Source organism: Hyperolius riggenbachi, chromosome 1 (genome assembly GCF_040937935.1).
Source record: "Hyperolius riggenbachi isolate aHypRig1 chromosome 1, aHypRig1.pri, whole genome shotgun sequence".
Classification (NCBI taxonomy): domain Eukaryota; kingdom Metazoa; phylum Chordata; class Amphibia; order Anura; family Hyperoliidae; genus Hyperolius; species Hyperolius riggenbachi.
In genome coordinates, this window is record NC_090646.1 from 667,260,405 (window position 1) to 667,275,623 (window position 15,219).

The following is a 15,219-nucleotide window of genomic DNA, read 5'->3' on the forward strand; positions in this document are numbered from 1 at the left end:
GGTAAAATTGGCCAATCAAATTTAGATGCGTGTAACAGGCTTTAAGGCTGCTTTCACAGTGGGACGTTACAGGCGCACGTTAGAGCAGCCTGTAACGCACCCCCACCGCACAGCAATGATAAATCAATGGGCTGTTCACAGTGCAAACGTTGCGTTACACAGTAACGCTGCACGTCAAGACAACGTACTGCATGCAGTACTTTATACGCGGCTAGGCCGCATTAGACTGTTTGCACATGCTCAGTGCAGGTGTTTTTTTTATTTTAGGGGCGGAGAGGAGGCGGGGAGAGGCCGCTACGTAGCCAGGCACATGGCTACTTTATATTCACTGCACTTGCAGTGTTTACTCTTTGGAGCGGCCGCTGATTGGCTGGCGGGACCACGTGATGCGGAGAGCTCCGCTCGCGTGGTCTCTGCAGTGCCTCCGACAGAGCAGGCGCACCAAGAGCTGCTTGTAACGCGGCTCTTGGTAGCGTCCTGCTACAACACCACCAGGCGTTGCGTTATGGGCACGTTATGTGCTCTATAACGTCCCCTAAACGCAACGTCCTGGTGTGTAAGTAGCCTAAATGCACCTCCATTCCTCAGTTTGCAAAGATGTTTATCTAATGTGTGTACTCAGCTTCAGAGACAAATATCTTTTGCAGCATGTTTGGCAATCTTTTTTGTTAACTTTTTTTTTTTCAAAGTTTTTTTGGCGATTGGTCGTTGACCTTTAATTTTCCAAAGATTTGTATCTCCTGTGTGTGGGCAGCTTTAGTGATGGAGAGACCTCCTGCTCCAAAGAGTCCATCTGAGCCCTCCATCACCTCTGCATTGATTAATGTGTTAATGATTAGCCCTATGTGTGCACTGCCATAATCATTGATAAACTATTTCCTGTCTGTACCCAGGCATCTGACTGCTGCTGTCCTGTGTTAGTAGGATTTATGGCAGAGAGGCGCGCAGTGCTGGGAAGGGGGGCAATGTAATATTCTGCTGATGGATGGGGTGGCAGCATAATCCCTGCACTGGGGCCCGGTATCGGTTGAAAAGGGCGCCTGAGCTGCCTGTATGAAAAGGGCGCCGCCATAGACATCAATGTTATTTCTGGAAATATGGGCTACAAGGTGTAGAAAAGGGCGCCCGAGTTTTGATATAGGCTACAAGCGGGCGCCCCTTTGTAGCCCATATTTTTTCGGCTACAAGGTTTTCGGCTACAGTAGGGCGCCCCTTTGTAGCCCATATTATTGCATTTTTTTTGTAGCCTATGTTTTTTATATGGGCTACAAGTGCTGGAAGCCGAATTATTTCATTCCCCCACTATCCATGGCGGCCTGGAGGGGGAATAGTAATGAACACATCCCGAAGTTTTTATATGGGCTACACCAGGCGCCTTTTTTGGAGCCGAAGTTGGTATATATGGGCTCCACCAGGCGCCCTTTTTTACCGGCGCCCTTTTCATATAGACCCCTGGGGCCCATGGCCGTGTAGCTGCACCATTGGGCACATGGTCTGACCGTTGTTTATGGAGAGTTTACCCATCCTGGGTAAACAGATGTAGTTTTCTGAGAAGTACAGGAGCAGTAAAGTCTGAAGAAGCTTTGCTGGAAAAGACTAAAAAATAGCAGAAATAGAAGAAAGTGATAAAGGGGATTTTCATTGTCCCCGTCAGTCTGTCTATCCCCCTCCCAACATGCGGCTGGCCAGTAAATGTATAGGGGGATCCCTGGAAGAGAGGACGGTCCCTGCAGAGGAGGTGGAGGAGGAGAATAGGGAGAATGTTTGTGGGAAGTGAAAGTGAGACTTGTCTGGAGGCAATATATATAGAGGAGTGAGCTGCAGAGAGATCAGAGCGGGGCTGAGAGACAAAGACTGACACACAGAGTGGGATAGGCTCATATCACAGCTGTGTGACACCGTGCTGCTCCTGCACCAATCTCTGCTGCTCCTGCACCAATCTCTGCTGCTCCTGCACCAATCTCTGCTGCTCCTGCACCAATCTCTGCTGCTCCTGCACCAATCTCTGCTGCTCCTGCACCAATCTCTGCTGCTCCTGCACCAATCTCTGCTGCTCCTGCACCAATCTCTGCTGCTCCTGCACCAATCTCTGCACACACGTGCTGCTCCTGCACCAATCTCTGCACCATGCATTCCTACCTCCTCATCGTCATCATCGCCTTCGCTGCCGTGTGGACCGTCCAGCAGGGTAAGTGCCACAACCGCCACTTATGTCTGTCTGCACTACTAATCTAAGATTGTTAAGAGCGTTTTTCATGGAACATGTTGTGCTATGATCTTATTGCAGCGCAATGTGTACTGTGCATGCGTGATAGCTTTGTGGTGGAACCATACAGTGAGGCATACTGTACAATGAACGTATGCCTCACTCTCACTGTACGCGCATGTATTGCCTGGATAATGCACAGTATGCTGTGTGTTACCGTGTCGCAACCCACCGCACTGTTCTGACGCAACTAATTGCTGCACTAAATATTTTTATCTTTGTCTTTATGCTTTATACATTTCTTTTTAGTATAAGAACATTTAGTTTTACACTTTGGAGTTCCCAGTAATTTCCTGTGCAAGCAGTGCGGATAACAGCGGTGTGCAATAATCTAAACCGGCCAATCACAATGTCGTTTTCAAGCAGAGCGTGGGGTCTGCACTCATTTATGATTGGCGGTTAGGAAATATTTAGAAACGGGTGTTTTTTTGTTTGTTTTAGTATTTAGGCTATATATTAATGCAGTTCGTATATGTATGTATGTATGTGTGTGTGTGTGTGTGTGTGTGTGTGTGTGTGTGTGTGTGTGTGTGTGTGTGTGTGTGTGTGTGTGTGTGTGTGTGTGTGTGTGTGTGTGTGTGTGTGTGTGTGTGTGTGTGTGTGTGTGTGTGTGTGTGTGCGTGCGTGCGTGCGTGCGTGCGTGCTTGTGTGCGTGTGCGTGTGTATTTATTCTGGTTAAATTAGTAGAACCTATTTTTATTTATATATTTTTTTCTTATTACTCTTATTGCCAATATTGGGGACTCAGGAGTTTATATATTGACTGTTTCTGTCAAATTAAAAAAATATTGCACAGTCAGCTTACTGACCGGCTGCAGGGAGGTGTAGGGTTTTTCCACGCTATACATAGTGATCAAAAAGTGGCATTGCGAGGTTGAAGTGCAGTGAGACGCACACAGTGAAGCATACAGGGCATACATAGAAGCATGCTTCACTGGTACTGTAAAAGCGCACATTGTCTGATAAACAAGCAACATGCTTCTCGTTATTCCGATGGAAGCCAACGCACAGCTGATGTGCCAGTGCAAACATGCCATAGAAACATAATTGCATGACACCGCGAGTGATTATATTGTCTGTTGCTATGGAACGGCTGTAGTGTGAAACGACCCTAAATGACAACTTGTACACCACCCAGAAGTCATAATGCTGATAGCAATAGTTATAATAACAGTTCTAGTAGTAAAAGTTATGAAAGTAGTAGTAGTAGCAGCAGCTGTAGTAGTAGTAGTATTGATGGAAGCAGTAGTAGTATTAGTAGTATTGATGGAAGCAGTAGTAGTATTAGTAGTTGTATTGATGGAAGCAGTAGTAGTATTAGTAGATGTATTGATGGAAGCAGTAGTAGTATTAGTAGTAGTATTGATGGAAGCAGTAGTAGTATTAGTAGTAGTAGTTTTAGAAGAAGTGATAGTAGTTGTTTGTTGGTGATGGTAGTAGTATTAGTAGAAGTACTCACTGTAGCAGTAATAATATATAAATAGCAGAAGTAGCAGTAGGAGCGGTTGTTGTAGTAGTAGTAGTAGCAGGAACAGTAGTAGTAGCAGAAGTAGCAGTAGTAGTAGAAATAGCAGCAGGAGCAGCAGTAGTAGTAGCAGTAGGAGTACGAGTAGGAGTACTACTAGCTAGACCAGTAGAAGTAATAGTAGTAGCAGCAGTAGGAATAGTATAAGTAGTGTTGTTCATTGTGACAGAAGTAGCAATATAATTGTAGTAATAGTTGAAGTGATAGTACTGGTGTGTAGTAAAGTAGTGTTCATTGTAGCAGCAGTAGTAATATTTGTTGTAGTAATAGTTAGTTATATTAATATGTTGGTGGTAGCAGTATTTATTGTAACAAGAAGCAGTTTTCATAGAACTATTTGCAGTGATGGTAGCAATGGTGAGTTGGTGATGTTAGCAGTAGTAATAGTACCAGTAATAGAAATAGTGTAGTTAGCAGTGTTTTAGGAATTTAGCTTGCAGAGGTTACACCTGCAGCTCCCATGCCCCATGGTTGGGGACCCTGCATCAGCCACTGCATCTCTTTTTGTTGGTGTTATATTGTTGTATTGGCAATTATAAATACATTCCTCCATACTCAGTGGTCTGATATCTCTAACCGCTGCTGTTCTTCTGGGTAGGACGGTACCATGCTGGGGAAACCAGTGTAAAATTCTGCACTGACATCTTCTGCAGCACTGTACAGAGTACATAGTCATGTCAATGACTGTCCTTCCAAATTTTTGCAGGGGGGCCCGGTGATTTCTAGTTACACACCTTGTCAAAGTGTGATGTCCTACCATGTTATTTGAATGCATTTACATTATATAGCACTGACATCTTCTTTAGCACTTTACAGAGTACATAGTCATGTCACTGACTGTCCTCAGAGGAGCTTACAATCTAATCCTACCATAGTCATAGCCTAATGTCCTACCATATTATTATTATGTATTTATATAGCACTGATATCTTCTGCAGCACTGTACAGAGTACATAGTCATGTCACTGACTGTCCTCAGAGGAGCTCACACTCTAATCCTGCGAAGGCTGCTATAGTCATAGTCTAATATGTTACCATATTATTATTATTATTATTATTATTATTATGTATTTATATAGCACTGACATCTTCTGCAGCACTTTACAGAGTACATAGCCATGTCACTGACCTCAGGGAACTCATAATCTAATCCTTGGGAAAGGGCGGGGGGGGGGGGGGGGCTGTTAAATTATCAATATGTTGCTTAGTTGTGGGAAGAGCTAGTAAGACCCCAAAACATGGGGAAAACATACAAACTCTATGCAGATAGTGTCCTGGCAGGAATTCAAACCTGGCACCATTGCACTGCAGAGAAAGAGGGCTCCCGCTTGGCCATCATGCTTCAAAATCATAAAATACCAACTGGATGTTTTTGAAACTCTGTAAACAGAAAAAGTCATCTAACATGCTGAGTAGTTTCTGGTTCCCCCAATGAACGTCTTGCTTTCCTCTTCCAGCCTCCTCCAGCAGAAACCCGTCTGACTGTTGCCTGAAGACCCCCCAAGGCTGAAATCCCATCACGCGCGGTGAAATGCTACCGTCGCCAGGACCTCTCCAACTGCAACTTCCCCGCTGTCGTGTGAGTGTCTCTATTCTATAATCATTAAATGTCTTCTTTAATACAGACAGTTTAATTTTGTAATCTGGTTTTGTTGGTTTGGCAAAAGGCAAAAGACTTAGGCCCCTTTCACACTGGTGCGTTGCGTTACTAACAGCAGACTTACCTAGAGGCTACCCTTCCCCTTCCACTGGCTGCACTGACAGCAGACTTATCTAGAGGCAACCCCATCCCTTCCACTGGGTGCACTGACAGCAGACTTACCTAGAGGCTACCTTTCCCCTTCCACTGGCTGCACTGACAGCAGACTTACCTAGAGGCTACCCTTCACCTGCCACTGGGTGCACTGACAGCAGACATACCTAGAGGCTACCCTTCACCTGCCACTGGGTGCACTGACAGCAGACTTATCTAGAGGCAACCCCATCCCTTCCACTGGGTGCACTGACAGCAGACTTACCTAGAGGCTGCTCTTCCCTTCCACTGGCTGCACTGACAGCAGACATACCTAGAGACTACCCTTCACCTGCCACTGGGTGCACTGACAGCAGACTTACCTAGAGGCTGCTCTTCCCTTCCACTGGCTGCACTGACAGCAGACATACCTAGAGACTACCCTTCACCTGCCACTGGGTGCACTGACAGCAGACTTACCTAGAGACTACCCTTCACCTGCCACTGGGTGCACTGACAGCAGACTTACCTAGAGGCTGCCCTTCCCTTCCACTGGGTGCACTGAGAGCAGACTTACCTAAAGGCTCCCCCTCCACTGGGTGCACTGACAGCACACCTACCTAGAGGCTACCCTTCACCTGCTACTGGGTGCACTGACAGCAGACTTACCTAGAGGCTATTCTTTCCCTTCCACTGGCTGCACTAACTACAGACGTACCTAGAGGCTGCCCCTTCTCTACTACTGGCTGCACTGACTACAGACTTACCTAGAGGCTGCCCCTCCCCTACCACTGGGTGCACTGACTACATACTTACCTAGAGGCCGCCCCTCCCCTACCACTGGGTGCACTGAAAGCAGACTTACCTAGAGGCTGCCCCTTCCCTTCTACTTGCTGCACTAACAGCTGACTTACCTAGAGGCTGCCCCTCCCCTACCACTGGCTGCACTGACTACAGAGTTACCTAGAGGCTGCCCCTTCCCTTCCACTGGCTGCACTGACAGCATCCTTACCTAGAGGCTGCCCCTCCCCTTCCACTGGGTGCACTGACAGCAGACTTACCTAGAGGCTACCCTTCCCCTTCCACTGGCTGCACTGACAGCAGACTTACCTAGAGGCTGCCCCTTCCCTTCTACTTGCTGCACTAACAGCTGACTTACCTAGAGGCTGCCCCTCCCCTACCACTGGCTGCACTGACTACAGAGTTACCTAGAGGCTGCCCCTTCCCTTCCACTGGCTGCACTGACAGCATCCTTACCTAGAGGCTGCCCCTCCCCTTCCACTGGGTGCACTGACAGCAGACTTACCTAGAGGCTACCCTTCCCCTTCCACTGGCTGCACTGACAGCAGACTTACCTAGAGGCTGCCCCTACCACTGGCTTCACTGACAGCAGCCTTACCTAGAGGCTGTCCCTCCCCTTCCACTGGGTGCACTGACAGCAGACTTACCTAGAGGCTACCCCTCCCCTTCCACTGGGTGCACTGACAGCACACTTACCTAGAGGCTGCCCCTCCACTACCACTGGGTGCACGGACTACAGCCTTACCTAGAGGCTGTCCCTCCCCTTCCACTGGGTGCACTGACAGCAGACTTACCTAGAGGCTACCCCTCCCCTTCCACTGGGTGCACTGACAGCAGACTTACCTAGAGGCTACCCCTCCCCTTCCACTGGGTGCACTAACAGCACACTTACCTAGAGGCTGCCCCTCCCCTTCCACTGGGTGCACTGACAGCAGACTTACCTAGAGGCTACCCCTCCCCTTCCACTGGCTGCACTGACAGCAGACTTACCTAGAGGCTGCCCCTCCTCTTCCACTGGCTGCACTGACAGCAGACTTACCTAGAGGCTACCCTCCACCTGCCACATTGCATTTTTGTTTTCGACTGCTCAAAAAAAGCCTTACATATTGCCATAAACTCACACACTGCGTGTGATGTCTCATTCACTACCACCAGCTACTTAAAAAAAAAAAACGCAAAAAAAAATAAAATGCAGATGAATGCGCAAAGTGCACAGAAAATGTTCTTTTACAGGACACTTCAGGGTTGTTTCAAAGTACGATACTGCAGTGACAGACAGCCAACTCAGACAAAACATATTCATCCAGTTGTAATGTGTCCTCTGCTAAATACTGTTCCTGTGTCTTCTCCAGATTCACCACAGTGAGGGGAAAACATCTCTGTGCTCCTCCAAATGAGCCCTGGGTGAAACAATTACTGAAACTTAAGGTAAGCAACAGCATCAGTCTAACTGCTATAAGCTAAGATTACACTCCTAGTACACTTAATTTTATACAGAGATCACTGATCCCTTCCCATCAGTCTCTGCACCAGAGGAGCTTACACTCTAATGTCCTCACCACAGTCACACACTATTATTATTATACATTTACTGTATATCACTCTGACATATTCCACAGCGCTGTACAGAGACCACTGATCCATTCCCATCAGTCTCTGCACCAGAGGAGCTTACACTCTGTCTTTATTACACACACTATTATTTCACAAATATATATATATATATATATATATATATATATATATATATATATATATATATATATATATATATATATACATACATACATACATACATACATACATACATACATACATACATACATACATACATACATACATACATACATACATACATACATACATACATACATACATACATACATACATACATACATTACGCATGCATGCAACCCTCCAGCGTCTGTAGCACATTGCAGTGCACTATTTAAAGAGTCCCACACATGCCACATTTTGACAGTTGAACAGTGATTTCTCTGCAAGAGGTTAAACACCAATGGCCACCATCTTTTTTCAATCTTTAAAAAAAAATCCTAGGATGGACCTTAAGACTACCAGGGAAACAAATGGTGGTGGTGGTGGGGATTTTAAGACCATGCCCTCTACATTAAAATTATAAATTACAATATAATATATAAATATAAAATACAATTATACATTCACTTTCCCTATTCACTTTTTCGCCCAACATTTTTACCATTAAAATACTTTATTTCCTCAGAATCCTCAGTTCCAGGTGAAATACATTGCCATTAAGCTCTCCGACTAAGTTAGTCATGGAGAGGGCTGTTATCTGACTTTTATTATCTCAACTGTTCCTGGACTATTTACTTTTCCTCTGCTAGAGGAGAGGTCATTAATTCACAGACTGCTCTGAAAGACTTATTTTGAATGCTGAGTGTTGTGTAATCTGCACATATTATAGAATGATGCAATGTTAGAAAAAACACTATATACCTGAAAATAAAAGTATGAGAATGTTTTCTTTGCTGCTAATCTTCTAGTAATTATTCATAGTACACAACCAATTCATTATATCATATATTTTTTTTCGCTTCAGTGTCTCTTTAAGTGTCCCAGAGTTAGAAAACAGTCAATAGTTCATGTATTTTATCTCCCTCTGCTCTCAGAACTTGTATTCTGCCAGTAAAACGTTTTATAGCTGTAATTAGCTTATCAGTGATGATTACTATATCCCCAACAAGCTACCGACAAGACAGAAGCTGTCACTTCCATGCCTAGAAATTAACTCTTTCAGGCAGCAAAATAAAACCAGTAAAGCATCCTGGCTATTAATATGTTTTGCACTGTACATACACTTATTTATCTCAACATGGCACACGTCGCCTCGGGTACACTTTAAGTAGTGATGATGCAATTTCTGATTAAATAGGGACATAACTAAAAATGTAAAATCTGCTCTGGTCCCGGCAGAGGTTTTATGTCGGTACTGAAAGTGTTAAACAGCGTTAATATTATGTCCTTTCCTTCTTCCTTTCAGAAAAAATGCTAAATCACCCAGAGGAATGCTGGGACATGCAGGTGGCTTGCTCCACCCTCTGACGCCTGCTCTAGCTGTGCCACGCCTACAAGATGTGACGCTACTTTGTAATGCTCTTTTTCCTTTCCTGCTGTCACATGACGTCCAGCCCTATCGCGGATCTCTTTGTGTCATTGTCATTCACCAAGTGTACCTGTCTACAGGAGGATGAAGGCCGCTGTGGGGTAGAAGTCTCCAGTACTTCAGTGAACATGATGCTAATGATTTTGGATTGCACACCATTTTATTATAAATTATAGGCAGTTTGGAATTTGGAACTCAAAATCATCAGGGAATGCTTCTGATTGGCTTAGTTACAAGCTAAATTCAGTTAGTGTTTCATTAACATCTATTGGCCATCTCTGCTTGTCGGTTCACTAAACACTGCAGGAATAGTTTAGGAAAACAAGAGGGAAAATAGGGGCGGTATTGGAGCAGAGGCTCAAGGCAGCCAATCAGGTTTCGGCCATTGTATGAAAGTATGGTTTTGATTGGTTGCTCCAGGTATTGGTCAGCTGCTGAGATGGCTTTGGTTCTCTTTGCATGTGTACTGATTAAACATTTCCAATGACAGGACAGGTTCTCCAAACTCCACAAGGCTCTTCCTCATTGTATGGCAAAAGGATAATCTCCCCTCTCCCGCTACGCAGGTCCACTTCCTCTATTACTTCCTCATTTCCTGTATTGTGTTCCTCACACCAGCTATGCTCATTTGTATAAAGCGAAGTGAGGAACTGTAGCACATGGTGTAATGACCTTTAACTGTAGTGGAAGCAATTTTTAAAATGTGAAACTTAAAAAAAAAAAGTTTTAAGAATGTTTTTTTTCACTTTTTAGTTCTATATCTTTATTGTTTAAAGCTGTCATTTTATCTCTGTCAAATTGAGTGATTGAAAAAGTCACCACCCCAATTTGACAAATTCCACATCGAATTATTAAATATCCCATTCCAACTCCTAGTCCGGCACTTTTTGAACCCAAAACTAAGGACAATTTGAAAATTTTAGCATCACTTGTCATCCCTACTAGTTGATTTATTGCTGTTTGAAATGAATGTATAACTTAGTGGATAACGTTCCACGTTTGATTTCACAGCAGACTAAATTTTCTGTAAAAAACAAACAAAAAAGAAACATAACTTGGTGTAGAAATATAAAAATGTTGTGAATGTTGGTGGGATATCATTTCCTTTAGATCAACTTAAAAAATCTCTTGCAAATTTGCATCATAACTTCCAATTTATCTGATTCTGCTTTTGAATTTATCATTAAAAAAACAAAGGCAGCCAAGCTTAAACACTGAGTCACTTTATATTTTCTTCCTTAAACGGTTAGACCGCCCAAAAATGAAATTTCAGATAAGGCTGCAGGCTTTAACGTCCTCTACTGGACCCTCGAGGTCTGGCTCTTACCTCAGATTGGAGTACTGGAGAAAAAAACACAACGGGAGCCCAAATGGTGCAGTATGTCACAAAAGGATGAAAAAATAGGGGAGAGGGGGGTTCGACAAAGGAATACTCACAAAGGTGGGTTGCACAAGGGGCAACCGACCACTTTAAGCAGGTGGAGTATCTTGACCTGACTCCACTCAGGTATACCAGCAGTCCTGGAGGCGGTCGCTCTCTTGGAAAAATCCCATACACTCTAGACCTATGGGGTGGTGAGATTCCACCTTGGGTTAGGTGTGTGGAACTCCCCTCACTTAGAAGCGGGGGGGAGTACGGTACAACAGGAGGTGAAGAGGCGCCCAGTAGGTGTATAAAACACTTTAAAAATAATAAAATATGAAAGGAGGAGGTGGCTCACCTCATAGATGACAAATCACTTTAGAAAAAGGAGTTTAATAGTAATACACAAGCACAGGCTACCCTGGCCCATTGGATACCCTGGCCCATCTATCAAGCCCCGAGAGGCGGCTTGATAGATAGAGCGGCACTTTATTTGGCCTGTGGAAGTGGGCAAGGTCCCAGGAAACGCGTTGCCTGTGCTTGTGTATTACTATTAAACTCCTTTTTCTAAAGTGATTTGTCATCTATGAGGTAAGCCACCTCTTCCTTTCAAATGTTATTGTTTTTAAAGTGTTTTATACACCTACTGGGCGCCTCTTCACCTCCTGTCTTAGCTCAGATGGCTGCATATGGACTTTGAAAATTAGCAAAAATCTATTCCGACTCAAAAATTGCTGAATTTGTTGAAAATGTGTTTTTACCATATTGTAAACCAACATCATTGTCAGCCAATGAATGCAGAAAGCCCATTTTGCTCTTCTGGCATTTTCCCACACTCTTGTCCTATTGGATACCCTGGCCCATATGCAATTAACTTTTTCTCTTGAGTGCTCTCTTGAGTGATATTTTTAAATTTGTCAATAAAATGTATTTTAAGCCATCAGAAAGCAAGAAAATGCTGAAAATAATTTTGATAGTCCTTTTTTTATTTACTTTTTGGTACTTTTTAAGTTGGAAAAGTGCTGGAAAGTTATATTAATGTGAAGATGAAAATTTCCTAGGAGAAAACTCAGGTGAAACAGTGAATTGCTTATGGCCCCTGTACTCTCTAGATGGTTGAGTTCCTAGTTACCACTTTTACCCAGCAGTCGATTTGTTGACATACATACAAGTCCAGACCTGCTGCCAGTACCAAGATATTTCTCTTGGCTTTGTTTGGTTTACATACCCCAAATAAGCAAAAAATACCCAAACTTCAATTAAACAATTTAACAAACTTGTAACATTAGGTTAACAGGTAGCGCTGGGATTAATTATTATTAGTACAAAAATAAATTTATTAATGATTTCATAAAAGCATATATTTATTTATCAATTTGATTGCAAACCGTTAAAACATAAATCGAAATAAGTTCTACAGCTGCTATAGATATATAAAATATATACAAAAAATGTGTTATATAAATAGTAGTATTCCTAGAAAAGACCCTCGTAGCATAAATACAATTAATGCGCAGTATGAATATATCAATATAGATTTATTCATACTGCGCATTAATTGTATTTATGCTACGAGGGTCTTTTCTAGGAATACTACTATTTATATAACACATTTTTTAAATATATTTTATATATCTATAGCAGCTGTAGAACTTATTTCGATTTATGTTTTAACGGTTTGCAATCAAATTGATAAATAAATATATGCTTTTATGAAATCATTAAGTACATTTATTTTTGTACTAATAATAATTAATCGCAGCGCTACCTGTTAACCTAATGTTACAATTTATCAGCATTTTTTCTCGGGGAAGGTGGGCTCCCCAGGACAGGAGGCAGGCCAGCAGCAGCAGGTGAAAAGCATACACCCCCTATTCTAATCACCCTCCACCTTCGTTTTAATTTAACAAACTTTCTCCAAAGTGTATTTTGGAAAAAAAAGTGGGCAGTTCTGACTTTTTCACTCCTCTGTATAAAAAAAAATGTTTACCAATTAGAACTGAGAAAACAGTGGGCAGAGCTGGGAACTGAAACAAAAAGTCCTCAAAAAAAAGATATAGGAAACCGCAAATTTTTGTCAACGCCTGCAGGGGCCGCAAACTGAGATATCTGTTTTGGGTGGACTGACCCTTAAGGATAAAGCATATGCGATACATACAGTGGAGGAAATAATTATTTGACCCCTCACTGATTTTGTAAGTTTTTCCAATGACAAAGAAATGAAAAGTCTCAGAACAGTATCATTTCAATGGTAGGTTTATTTTAACAGTGGCAGATAGCACATCAAAAGGAAAATCGAAAAAATAACCTCAAATAAAAGATAGCAACTGATTTGCATTTCATTGAGTGAAATAAGTTTTTGAACCCCTACCAACCATTAAGAGTTCTGGCTCCCACAGAGTGGTTAGACACTTCTGCTCAATTAGTCACCCTCATTAAGGACACCTGTCTTAACTAGTCACCTGTATAAAAGACACCTGTCCACAGAATCAATCAATCAAGCAGACTCCAAACTCTCCAACATGGGAAAGACCAAAGAGCTGTCCAAGGAAGTCAGAGACAAAATTGTAGACCTGCACAAGGCTGGAATGGGCTACAAAACCATTAGCAAGAAGCTGGGAGAGAAGGTGACAACTGTTGGTGCGATTGTTCGAAAATGGAAGGAGCACAAAATGACCATCAATCGACCTCGCTCTGGGGCTCCACGCAAGATCTCACCTCGTGGGGTGTCAATGGTTCTGAGAAAGGTGAAAAAGCATCCTAGAACTACACGGGAGGAGTTAGTGAATGACCTCAAATTAGCAGGGACCACAGTCACCAAGAAAACCATTGGAAACACATTACACCGCAATGGATTAAAATCTTGCAGGGCTCGCAAGGTCCCCCTGCTCAAGAAGGCACACGTGCAGGCCCGACTGAAGTTTGCCAATGAACACCTGAATGATTCTGTGAGTGACTGGGAGAAGGTGCTGTGGTCTGATGAGACCAAAATAGAGCTCTTTGGCATTAACTCAACTCGCTGTGTTTGGAGGAAGAAAAATGCTGCCTATGACCCCCAAAACACCGTCCCCACCGTCAAGCATGGGGGTGGAAACCTTTTGCTTTGGGGGTGTTTTTCTGCTAAGGGCACAGGACAACTTAATCGCATTAACGGGAAAATGGACGGAGCCATGTATCGTGAAATCCTGAACGACAACCTCCTTCCCTCTGCCAGGAAACTGAAAATGGGTCGTGGATGGGTGTTCCAGCACGACAATGACCCAAAACATACAGCAAAGGCAACAAAGGAGTGGCTCAAGAAGAAGCACATTAAGGTCATGGAGTGGCCTAGTCAGTTTCCGGACCTTAATCCAATAGAAAACCTATGGAGGGAGCTCAAGCTCAGAGTTGCACAGAGACAGCCTCGAAACCTTAGGGATTTAGAGATGATCTGCAAAGAGGAGTGGACCAACATTCCTCCTAAAATGTGTGCAAACTTGGTCATCAATTACAAGAAACGTTTGACCTCTGTGCTTGCAAACAAGGGTTTTTTCCACTAAGTAATAAGTCTTTTATTGTTAGAGGGTTCAAAAACTTATTTCACTCAATGAAATGCAAATCAGTTGCTATCTTTTATTTAAGGTTATTTTTTCGATTTTCCTTTTGATGTGCTATCTGCCACTGTTAAAATAAACCTACCATTGAAATTATACTTTTCTGAGACTTTTCATTTCTTTGTCATTGGACAAACTTACAAAATCAGTGAGGGGTCAAATAATTATTTCCTCCACTGTACATATTATTCTTGTCTTTAACCAAAGATACAGATTTCTCTCTAAAATAATATCAAAATCTAATAAAACAACAAAAATATACAAAAATAAATTAATAATTAAACCCTTTATATGAATATATAACTTTATATTAATATTAAACATAATGATTTATTATTGCATTTTTTAAGATCTTTTTTGTATATTTTTTATGTGAATAAATAGTATATATTTGCTATTCCTAAGAATAAGCTTTTATATTTTTTTATTAATAGCTACACCTGGAAGGGACTGTCACTTTTACATCCCTGTGTGAAAAGCCTCTGACAGAAGCAGCCTGATTCAGGTGATATGCTTGTTCCAGGGCCCTGATTTAGTGAACAGGAAAGGCTTAAAGGACCACAATCATGTAAATTATACAATTTAAAATTAAAATACATGTAAACACAAATAAAAAGTAGGTTTCTTCTAGAGTATAATGCTGCATAAATTACTTTTCTCTTATGTTCCTGTTTCTTTTAGTAGGTAGTAGAAATCTGACAGAACTGGTTTTGACTAGTCCTTCTTTTCATGGGGGATTCTCAGCATGGCCTTTATTCTTTATACAAAGATGCTGGCCAGCCTCCCTGCTCGCT

At 42.6% G+C, this 15,219-nt stretch overlaps 1 long non-coding RNA gene across 2 annotated transcripts in view; it reads left to right on the top strand.

Moving 5' to 3' along the window:
- LOC137561073 (uncharacterized) overlaps positions 1–11,163 on the top strand; it is a 53,600-nt gene extending 42,437 nt beyond the window's left edge. Inside the window, exons 1-4 of one of the 2 annotated variants that reach the window (XR_011029865.1) lie at positions 1,992–2,188; positions 5,249–5,370; positions 7,677–7,752; positions 9,347–11,163. This is a non-coding gene — a long non-coding RNA (uncharacterized lncRNA). Of the gene's footprint in view, positions 1–1,991; positions 2,189–5,248; positions 5,371–7,676; positions 7,753–9,346 lie in introns of those variants that run through there. The other variant, XR_011029869.1, reaches the window with a different exon arrangement.
- The last annotated feature ends 4,056 nt before the right edge of the window (positions 11,164–15,219 follow it).